This window comes from Schistocerca cancellata, chromosome 1 (genome assembly GCF_023864275.1).
Source record: "Schistocerca cancellata isolate TAMUIC-IGC-003103 chromosome 1, iqSchCanc2.1, whole genome shotgun sequence".
Classification (NCBI taxonomy): domain Eukaryota; kingdom Metazoa; phylum Arthropoda; class Insecta; order Orthoptera; family Acrididae; genus Schistocerca; species Schistocerca cancellata.
Genome location: NC_064626.1, coordinates 897,154,778 through 897,166,455, shown reverse-complemented (window position 1 = coordinate 897,166,455; position 11,678 = coordinate 897,154,778). Strand labels below are relative to the sequence as shown.

Genomic DNA, 11,678 nt, shown 5'->3' with positions numbered 1-11,678 from the left:
CGCCAGTGATTTCGAGGAAAAAAACTGAAATGATAGGATAGTTTCTGAGAATATTCTTGTCTATCTTAGGTATGCTCACGACACTTTTTTATACTTAAGGGCAATGATCAGGATGTAACTGATTTGGGTAATATATTCAACCAGCTGCACTCAGATATCATGTTGACGTGGAGCTGGAAACGAAGAAAGAGCCTCAAATAATTTGGACCTTCAGGCAGTTAAATAACGTGCAGGTTTCTCCTCGGACAGTTTTAGGCAGCCGACTACCACTAACATATTTACCAGTGCTGATTCTTGCTACCCAAGAGCGCACAAACGTGTGTTCTTCTAGGAAATGCTTAACAGATCAGCCAAATTAGATCTGGAGCAAGCATGCACTGAGAGAGAAACATAGAATTGCAAAATGGTTATACGAAAAGTGTTATTCGTGAAAAAAAGGGCTATAGCCTTTAGTACAAAAACACTTGCACCTGTGGCAACCGCTAACGCTTTAAAGTATGCTTTTTATCTCTTACTCAAGTCAGTTTTGGGAGCGTACCGCAAGGCCATTTAGGAAAGCTAATATACAGATACGCTATCAGACACACAGAAAGCTCAGAGAAGTCCTACACAGTTCTTAAAATTTGGTTTCTACAAAATATCATGTGGATGCTGAGATAAAATGTATATCAGGCAAAAGGGCCGTGATTTTCAAAATGGTTTAAGGAAACCTGCAATAAAAGCTTCACGACATAAAGTTGCCATCTTTCCAGGGATAAACATACTTTGGAGTCAATTGAAAAGTCGTTAACTGTCTTACATATGGAGTCCAAATGGTAGGATTTGAATAATGAGATTTTCACTCTGCAGCGGAGTGTGCGCTGATATGAAACTTCCTGGCAGATTAAAACTGTGTGCCCGATCGAGATCGGGGCCTTTGCCTTTCGCGGGCAAGTGCTCTACCAACTGAGCTACCCAAGCACGACTCACGCCCCGTCTTCACAGCTTTACTTCCGCCAGTACCTCGCCTCCTACCTTCTGGAAACATTCCCCAGGCTGTGGCTAAGCCATGTCTCCGCAATATCCTTTCTTTCAGGAGTGCTAATTCTGCAAGGTTCGCAGGAGAGCTTCTGTAAAGTTTGGAAGGTAGGAGGCGAGGTACTGGCGCAAGTAAAGCTGTGAAGACGGGTCGTGGGTCGTGCTTGGGTAGCTTAGTTGGTAGAGCACTTGCCCTCGAAAGGCAAAGGTCCCGAGTTCGAGTCTCGGTCCGGCACACAGTTTTAATCTGCCAGGAAGTTTCAAGATTTCAATAGTTTGGAAGAGATTGAGATTTTCAAAAAATATAATGGTAGCCCATGTCATACTTTGAAATCAGCTCTAATCGGAATTTGTTTTTTGATATTTTGCTAGTTTTGTCGTAGACACAAGTCTTTTCGTATTTCAAGGATTTTGTTCTAAATAATTTGATTTGACACTTATACTGTAACACCTTCTCGTTCCATTGTGTCCCCCGTCTCTCCCTCCCCCTTCGCCCGCTATACATCATACCTTCCGCACTATGAAGATTACGCTCACTGGTGTTGCCGTTCTATGAACTTTTTCTCTCTGAACACAAAATCCAGTTTACGTTGACATTGTATCTTATTATCATTTACATAAGCGTTAACTGTTTATACGGGAAGTTAATAATGCTGTGCCTTTATATTTCTTGGTATCGGTTGCGTTTTTGTGTCGGCATTATAGACACAGATCTTGTAGTTGTCTAATACTTCTTTCCACATATTGTAATTTGTTACTTGTAGTATAACACCTCCTTGGTGCATTACATTGCCCTTCTTCTCTCTCCCCTCCCCACCCCTCACCACTTCATGCTGTGGAATCTTTGCATACTGTACTTACTCTTCTAAGAATAGTTTTATTTAAACACGAATCCCAGTTTGCACTGATATAGTATTTTATTCCCACTTTTATACGTCGTAACTTTTTATGTTAGCTTTACCAAAGTGAACCTTTATGTTTCTTCGAAGGATTGAGTCTTTGTATCGCGGTATGTTTAGTTTGTATATTCTACCTCTACCCACTTACAATTCTTGTAAACACACTCACCGAAGCTCTCATGATCCTTTCATCTCATATTCTTTGTTACAAGCTGATCGCAGCGAATATGGTTCTCTTCATTTATTTTCTTATTTCTGTAGTAATTTTATCTTATTTTGTTGTTTACATTTTCTCATATCCATTGTCAAATCCGATAAAGTTCGGCGACAAATATGCTACTGTTCTACCACATGATGGCAACCAATATGACTTCGTTTACAGGATTTTAAATTCAATTTTAGATTTGTAATTATTTTGTTGTTGAACTTTGATTATGTGCTCATGTCTGTTATTCTTCATAATTAAAGTCACTGCCAATCTTGAGGACAAATGACGTCACATTTGCTACTGTTCTGCCACCTGACTTCCGCAATGCAGCTTTGTCCTTTTCTTTTCTTGTTATAAACTGAAAATTATTTTTCAGTCTTTTCATAATTTTATCATGTATATTTCACTACTGCATTTCTACGATTTAATTTTTTGGACCATGTGGTCAGTCAGGACGAAGTATGGCGCCACATTCACTGCTCTACTGCCATCTGCCGTGAATGTTCAAGTCTAGGTTTCATGGTAAGATTTTTTGACTAGTCTAGTTATGATTGTTATGTACACATCTTGTAACCTTTGGATCTCTGTAAAGCATGGTGCTCTCAGGTATATTTTTGCTTGAATTAGCTTGTGTCTACAAGTGAGAGTTGTTGTTGTATTTCACTGTTCTGATTCTGTTTTGCAATTTTCATGTATATTTACTACTCTTTTAACAAACGTTTGAAGTTAGTTAAATCCGAAATGCATCGTGCCTGCATCACGAGCAATAAAGTCATTCCACATTTCAAGCATGATCTTCTGATTAGCGGCCTATCCAGCCTTTATGCAGTACTACTGTTCATCTACTCTAAGGATATCATAAGGCTGTAACCCCATGAAACATAATCTGTCAGAGAATTCAACAACCATTCAGCTGAATGGTACCTCGTAGGCGCTCTGTCACCTGATGGAAGGCAACACCATCGACACCCCTTAGGTGGCGCTGCCCCTGTTCACTCTCACCCGTCTGACTTTCCTCTCGCTGAATCTCAGTGACATGAGACTCAGCTCAACTTTCCTTCTTTATGATTAATTTATAGTTCTGGCTTATTGCATATAACCTCTCAGTAAACAAAAGCCTTACCTACTTATTTAAAGTATAGACCTACATTAATCGCTAAGATCATTTGATGGTGATTATTCTTGCTAACAGCGACGGTCAGCTGTAGACGCTTCTGACATTGTAGATGAAATACATATTGGCCTATACGTCAGTTTAGCTAACTGATGTATTTCCATATGCTTTATAGCAAACATGAAAGCTTTATTAGATTTCATTTGTTTTCACTGCACTGTAATACAGTTTCATCAATTTGTATACGTGTGTAAAAGCAATAAAAAAGATTGTGCGAATTCAGGAAGCTCACAAACGTGTACATCCCTGCTTAGTAAAACTTCCTCTATTATCTTATACAAAAATAAGTTTTTGTAATTGAACCCTTTAGAGACCTTTAACGTAATAAAAATATTATCTTATTTCAATTTATAATATTTGAAGCCAAGGTCACTTGATGTGAACTAATTTATTTTATGACCAGCTTCAACAGCAACTAGTTGTCGTCTTCAGGTTATCAGTAGTCTCGTCAACATACAGGGAATATACTGCAGCTACAATAATACAACTGTACGCTCGTTTGCCAAATTATAAAACTTGTCAAATAAAATATGCATAGCACCATAGCGCTGCACATCTTATTAGTAGCATGAATATTTTCTTTAACAAGTTTTATATGTTTGACGAACCACTGTGTAGCTCCGTTATTGTAATTAGTGCATGTTCCCAGTACGAGTATGTCGTCGAGAAAGATCCGTAGTTATATTTCTGGGAGATCTGAGATTCTGAAGATGACAGCATGTTACCATCAAAACTATTCATGAAATAAAACATTTCACATAAATCGATCTTGGTGTCTAATATTATAAATTACAACATTAGATCGCCCAAACATGTGTAAATTTCATGTCTTATTCCATTATGTATAAAATTTATAGAAAACACTACCAATGCATGAAGGAGCCATGCTGGTACATATTTGCCACTTTTTGAACATATAAAGGGGTAAGCGATTTTATGCTCGTCTCGATACGCATATCACATACGATTAGATTCGCAGTGAAGCATTCAGTAGCATACCGACAGCGTATTTTCATACCCATAGAAATTTTTTCTGTGTCTGACTATATTACTACCTCCTTTTCATTGTTTTGTGCAACAAATATTCCAGATGGTATTTGTATTTCGTAGTTTAGTCACATTCATCTTGTTATTTGCTAGTGTAAATACAATGTGAAGTACTCAATGATCATCATTGATCGTTGTAATTGATGGCCAATTCAGCTACGTCAATGTATATACATATCACTAGCCGCTGTTCATTTACGGCCAAATGTTCTGAGGCCGGGTTGGAAAACTGCTGAGCGCTGAAATTATCCGATTTACGAGGACAACGTTTTTATTCACGCTGGCAAATTGGCGGGCAGTACATCATTTGCTTTTAATTGCGAGTCATATGACGACGTTCAATAAACGTAAATCTCGAGTTATTGTTTGGTTTGGCCGCTGTTGCAGCACGACCGCCGCCCGGGTGATTACACACCCAGAGGCCGGCGCGAGGCGGGCGAGCATTTCGGACATTGTCAGCGGCCGCGTTCCGCAGCCCCGGAACAATGCCGCCGCGTTAGTTAACGGAAAGTTCCAGCTATTGGGGAGGGCCGCCGCATTCAGCCACGTTGCAAATACGGTTCTGTATTGTACAGCAAATGTACCTGAGACGCATTACGCCCGTGACCTACAGTGCTGCTACCGTGGTGGGCAAAATAAGGCTACTAGTGTCACATGAGACTGTGACGCTTATAACAAGAAATAGTTGTCTCCTGAAATAAATTCCACATTATAAAATGATGAGCTAAAGTATTAAACAATAAACACATACTTGAATATCTGAATTTCAATTAAAATTCAGTTTCCTCATCAAGAAGTGGAAGACATGGAGGATGAAACTAGTACGGGCGTTCAATAAGTGAGGCAATAAATATTTTTATGGAAGCAGGCTGCTTTTATTCAGGATTTCAATACACCATATTACTACCCACTCCTCTGGGTACAGAACGCTGTTTCTCAACAGCGACGGCCTTATGCCACCTTACTGAGAAGGCCTGTATGATCGCATGGTACCACAACACTGGTCGATTCGGAGTCAGCGCCTCGCTGTATCACTAACTTCCCCACATTGCCGTACTGCTACCTGCTGAGAGCATCCTTCATTGGGACAGACAGATGGAAGCCGTTAGGCGCGAGATCCGGACTGTAGTGTGAATGAGGATGACAGTCCAGTGAAATTATTGGGTACTCTCAGGTCAGCAAACGTCTGTGAGGCCTCAACTTTTCAGAGAAGGAGAAGTCCATTTGCATTTTGTGGCGACTAACACGTTGAGGTACGAGGGTGAGTAAAATGAGAACCTGAAATATTTATTTAAATATTATTTATTGTGCAGAAGTGGTACAAAGCTGTATCACTTTTCAACATTCGAGGTGCATTTAAAATGAGGCTGCGTTCAATGTCAATACGTCCCAGAGATGGCAGCACCGTACGGCAGATGGAATTTTACCGCCAGTGGCGAGAATGAGAACTGTTTTAAATACTTAAAATGGCGACGTTTTCCTTACTTGAACAGCGTGCAATCATTCGTTTTCTGAATTTGCGTGGTGTGAAACCAATTGAAATTCATCGACAGTTGAAGGAGACATGTGGTGACGGAGTTATGGACGTGTCGAAAGTGCGTTCGTGGGTGCGACAGTTTAATGAAGGTAGAACATCGTGTGACAACAAACTGAAACAACCTCAGGCTCGCACAAGCCGGTCTGACGACATGATCGAGAAAGTGGAGAGAATTGTTTTGGGGGATCGCCGAATGACTGTTGAACAGATCGCCTCCAGAGTTGGCATTTCTGTGGGTTCTGTGCACACAATCCTGCATGACGACCTGAAAATGTGAAAAGTGTCATCCAGGTGGGTGCCACGAATGCTGACGGACGACCACATGGCTGCCTGTGTGGCATGTTGACGCGCAACGACAGCATGAATGGGACTTTCTTTTCGTCGGTTGTGACAATGGATGAGACGTGGATGCCATTTTTCAATCCAGAAACAAAGCGCCAGTCAGGTCAATGGAAGCACACAGATTCACCGCCACCAAAAAAATTTCGGGTAACCGCCAGTGCTGAAAAAATGATGGTGTCCATGTTCTGGGACAGCGAAGGCGTAATCCTTACCCATTGCGTGCCAACGGACACTACGGTAACAGGTGCATCCTACGAAAATGTTTTGAAGAACAAATTCCTTCCTGCACTGCAACAAAAACGTCCGGGAAGGGCTGCGCGTGTGCTGTTTCACCAAGACAACGCACCCGCGCATCGAGCTAACGTTACGCAACAGTTTCTTCGTGATAACAACTACGAAGTGATTCCTCATGCTCCCTACTCACCTGACCTGGCTCCTAGTGACTTTTGGCTTTTTCCAACAATGAAAGACACTCTCCGTGGCCGCACATTCACCAGCCGTGCTGCTATTGCCTCAGCTATTTTCCAGTGGTCAAAACAGACTCCTAAAGAAGCCTTCGCCGCTGCCATGGAATCATGGCGTCAGCGTTGTGAAAAATGTGCACGTATGCAGGGCGATTACGTCGAGAAGTAACGCCAGTTTCATCGATTTCGGATGAGTAGTTAATTAGAAAAAAAATCAGAGGCCTTAGAACTTGAATGCACCTCGTAAACTCCCCCACGCTCAATGCAAGTCCTCGAGCGCTTACAAAGTGCATAAATTCCTTTAGAAAAAAAGTCTTTTGATAGTCCGCTCAACCACTCATGCACCTCGTGGCGTACCTCTTCATCAGAACAGAACTTCTTTCCTCCCATTGCGTCTTTGAGTGATCCAAACATATGGAAAGCACTTGGGGCAGGGTCTGGTGAGTATGGTGGATGAGGAAGACACTAAAATGCAGGTCTGTGATTGTTGCAACAGTTGTACGGGCAGACTGGGGCCTTGCATTGTCATGTTGCAAAAGGACACCTGCTGACAGAAATCCACATCGCTTTGATTTGATTGCAGGCCGCAGATGATATTTTAGAAGATCTGTGTATGAAGCACTGGTGACAGTGGTCCCTCTAGGCTTGTAATGCTCTAAAATGACGCCTTTTTCGTCTGAAAAGAGAGTCAGCATAATCTTCCCTGCTGATGGTTCTGTTCGAAACTTCTTTGGTTTTGGTGCTGAGGAATCGCGCCATTCCTTGCTCGCTCTCGTTTCCGGTGGTGGAAGTGAACCCAGGTTTCGTCCCCAGTAACGATTCGTGGAAGGAAACCATCACCTTCTCGTTCAAAGCACCGAAGAAGTTCTTCACAACAACAACACGTCGTTCTCTCATTTCAGGAATCAGCTGCCGTGGCACCCATCTTAACTCGTTGTGCCTGACCTGGACGAGGAGCATCTTCCACTGAAGTCACACCATTTGCGAACTTCCTACTCCATTTGTAGACATGATACTGTGACAAACAAGCATCACCGTACTGAACTTTCATACGTCGATGAATTTCAATAGGTTTCACAGCTTCACTACGCAAAAACCGAATAACAGAACCCCGCTCTTCCCTGGTGCAAGTCGCAAGTGGGACGGTCGTCTTTACACTGATACTGCGACGGTATGTATGCATCTGCACTATGCTGCCACCTACAGGCCATTCTGCACGCTGTTTGCAGCACGCTTACCAGCTTACAGGATAATGGCACGAAATTTCGATTTGTTATTACAAATTTAAAGTTTTAATTTGACTCACCCTCGTATTTCTTAAGTTTCCTGGGAGTAGCACAACACTCATCATAGTTGATCTTTGCACAACTAGGGAAAAGATCAATCACAATAACTTCTTCAGAGTCCCAGAATATCCTTGCCATGACTTTAATGGCTGGGAGTGCTGCTTTGAACTCTTTCATTGGAGGAGTGGTGTATCGCCGCTCCATGATTACCGTTCTGTTTCCGGGGAACATATGAACACACCTTTCAACGCCAATGACGATGTTCGACAAAAAAATTGTCACGAACGTGTAAGCAATTCCGCACAGATGATCCTTCGTTGCTCTTTATAGTCTTCTGTTAGCGAGAGGCTTAACGGGCGTACACCTTTGGGTACCCCAACTGGTGGACAGCACTACCAGTAGAGACGTCCAGTTTTGCAGCGAGGTGTTTGATCGTCATCCGTAGATAACCTCGAATGAGAGTGCTCGCATGTTCCAACATCGCAGGAGCAACAGTTGTGTGCGGCCGGACGGCACGCGAGACATCTGACAAATTTGCGCGACCTTGCTGCAATGATAACAGACACTTCGCCCAACGACTCACCGTACTTTTGTCACTACCAGGTCTCAGTAGACATTCTGTAAGCGCCTATGAATATTTGCGATATTCTGGTTTTCCACCAAAAGAAGCTCAGTGACACTTTTCTGCTTGGAACGCATCTCCATTAAACACGCCGTTTCGAAGGCTACATATAGCGTCGTCGCCTGTCTGAACTCCGTGAAACTGTTGGGGATGAAGCGCGAGTATTTCACGATGTCCCACAACAAATTCAGCATTTTTTCAAATGAAATAGGCTGTGAAAAAAAATGCGTTGGGTTACTTACTGAACGCCTCTCCTATATTAGTGTGATAGAAAAGTGTGACAGAAAAGTGTCACTCAAGGGTGTTGTTTATAGATTAACTGAAGTGATGGTGGAGGTGGCAACCGAAAATTTCTGTTACAGATAACAAATAGAAAAATTTTCTTTACCTCTGACTCTGCGACTTCATGGTGGCACCGCCGTAAACCACATCTACACCTCTACTTTGCAATCGACTCCTTAGTGCATGGCAGGAGGTACTTCCCATTATAACAGTAATAAGGATTCCTTCCCTTTACATTCTCGTACGGGGCGCGTTCAGTGACTGTTTAAATGCTTGTTTTTGGGCTGTAATGAGTCAAATACTGCCTTCGCGAACCACATGGCAGCGGTACGTAGGTTGTTGTAATACGTGCCTAGTTTTCCCACTTGAAGGTGATTCTTGACGTTGTAAGTAGGATACATTCCGTCTGTCTTCAAGCTTCTGCCAATTCATATTATGTGCATTTCCGTGATGCGTGATGCCCTCTCTCGGATCAAATAATCTCTTGACCATTCGTGCTTCCTTTCTTTGTATAGTTCAATGTACAATGCTAGTTATGTTTGATACGGGTCCTGTAAACTTGAGCAATATTCTAGAATGAATCACACTCGTATAATGTAAGCAATGTTCTGAGTACACTGACTGCACTTTCCAGGTATCTACCAATAAACCAGTCTGCCGCTTGCTTTACGTAAGACTGTGCGTATTTGATAGTTCAGTTTCGTATTCCTGTGAATTGTAACAACAAAGTGTTTGTATCAGCTGACCGATTCAAGTTGTGACTCATTGCTGTAGCAGTCGTAAGACATTAAGTTTTTCTGTTTTGTGCAGTGCACAATTTCATATTTCTGGTCATTTAAAACAAGCTGCCCGTCTTTCCAGAACTTTGAAATCTTACTTATATATGAGTGACTATTTGTACAGATTGTTTCAGACAGTATTTCATTACAAATAACTGCCACATCTGCAGATACGTTAAGGTTACTACTAATATTTTCTGCACGTTCATTAATAAGTAACATGAATAGCAAAGGACTCAGTAAACTTCTTGGGGTAGACAAAAAGTTAGCTCTACATCTGCCGATAACTCTCCATCCAAGATAACGTCCTATGCCTTTCCTATAAATAAGTCTCCAATCCAGTTACTGTTATACCCCATACGACCGTACTTTCCATTATAAGCATAGGTGTGATACTGAGTCAGATGCTTTTAGAAAATAAATACTGCATCTACCTGACTGTCTAGTTCCATGGCTTTCATCATGTCTTGTGAGAAAAGCGCAATTTGGCTTGCGCGTGACAGTTGTTTTCGGAGCCGGCCGCGGTGGTCTAGCGGTTCTGGCGCTGCAGTCCGGAACCGCGGGACTGCTACGGTCGCAGGTTCGAATCCTGCCTCGGGCATGGGTGTGTGTGATGTCCTTCGGTTAGTTAGGTTTAAGTAGTTCTAAGTTCTAGGGGACTTATGACCTAAGATGTTGAGTCCCATAGTGCTCAGAGCCATTTGAACCATTTGAGTTGTTTTCGGAATCCATGCTGACTGATATGGATGAGGTCATTCTGTTCGTGATAACTCAGTACCTTTGAGCTCAGAATATGTTCAAAGATACTACGACAGATGGATGTCAAAATATATTGGATGGTAGTTTCGTGAATCACTTCCATTATTCTTCTTCCAGTTACTGGGCACTCCTGGTCTTGCGCAGCCCTTTTAAGCAGCTCGGTAAATCTAGGATATGACTGTTTCCCACATTTTTTCTAATTCAGCACCAACCGCGCAATCCGATTGAAATGCCCAAGAGCTTTCCTTCCAGCTGTTAGAGTCCGTCCCCGATAGCTGAATGGTCAGCGCGACAAAACATCAATTGTAATGGCCCGGGTTCGATTCCCGGTTGGGTCGGGAATATTCTCCGCTCAGGGACTGGGTGTTGTGTTGTCCCAATCATCGTGAATTCATCCCCATCGACGCGCAAGTCGCCGAAGTGGCGTCAAATCGAAAGACTTGCACCCGGCGAAAGGTCTACCTTACGGGAGGTCCTAGTCATATGACATTTATTTCAACTCTCATTAAATTTTGTGTTCCGTTCGCAACTTCCATTCTTATTTCGGTAATTCATTTCTTGGTCCATGCACCAACACCTTCAGTACTGCCATATTTTCAGCGCCAGTTACTGATCCAGCCTGCCAAGTATTCTGCACTAACCGCTTCACCAAATCATATTTTTGAAAATGATGCACCGTCTGAGGATCCCCTTTCATAAGGAGAAGTGAAAGGAAACGAGAATGATGGAAAAGGGTAAGTAAATTATTTATTATTTCAAAACTAATGGCCGTAACTGTGAATACACTTACGCCACTGACCAATGCCTTCATGGAAAAATGTTTGGTGGTATCTACTGAAGCATTATAGTATCCAAGCGTGCAACTCTTCGTCCGAAGCAATTGACGGTCACAAATATCTTCGTTTAGGGATCCAAAAATATGGAAATGAGATGGAGAGGGGACTGTTAAGGGCTTCCCAACGCAATTTCTGCAGCGTATGCAAAAAAATCTTGGCAACATATAGGTGGACATTATTCTGCAATATAATAATGCCACCCGGCGACATTTAATTTTTGCCCAGTGTCCACGTGGACTTTTGAAATAACGAACAGTTTACTTACTTTTTCCATCTGTGTTTCCATTTGACTGCTATACTCATGGTAGCAAAATAAAAAGAATTGGTACGCTAATAACACACAAAGCAGACACCATACTAACTCTGTTTGACCATAAATCTCTTACACATAAGAGAACAAACACACAAAATATACAACGCACGAAA

The 11,678-nt window shown here is 42.2% G+C and overlaps 1 non-coding gene across 1 annotated transcript; it reads left to right on the top strand.

The window, feature by feature from the left end:
- The first annotated feature begins 1,178 nt into the window (after nucleotides 1–1,178).
- On the top strand, nucleotides 1,179–1,253 carry Trnas-cga (transfer RNA serine (anticodon CGA)). Its single transcript has one exon. It is a non-coding gene; the product is annotated as a tRNA-Ser (tRNA).
- The last annotated feature ends 10,425 nt before the right edge of the window (nucleotides 1,254–11,678 follow it).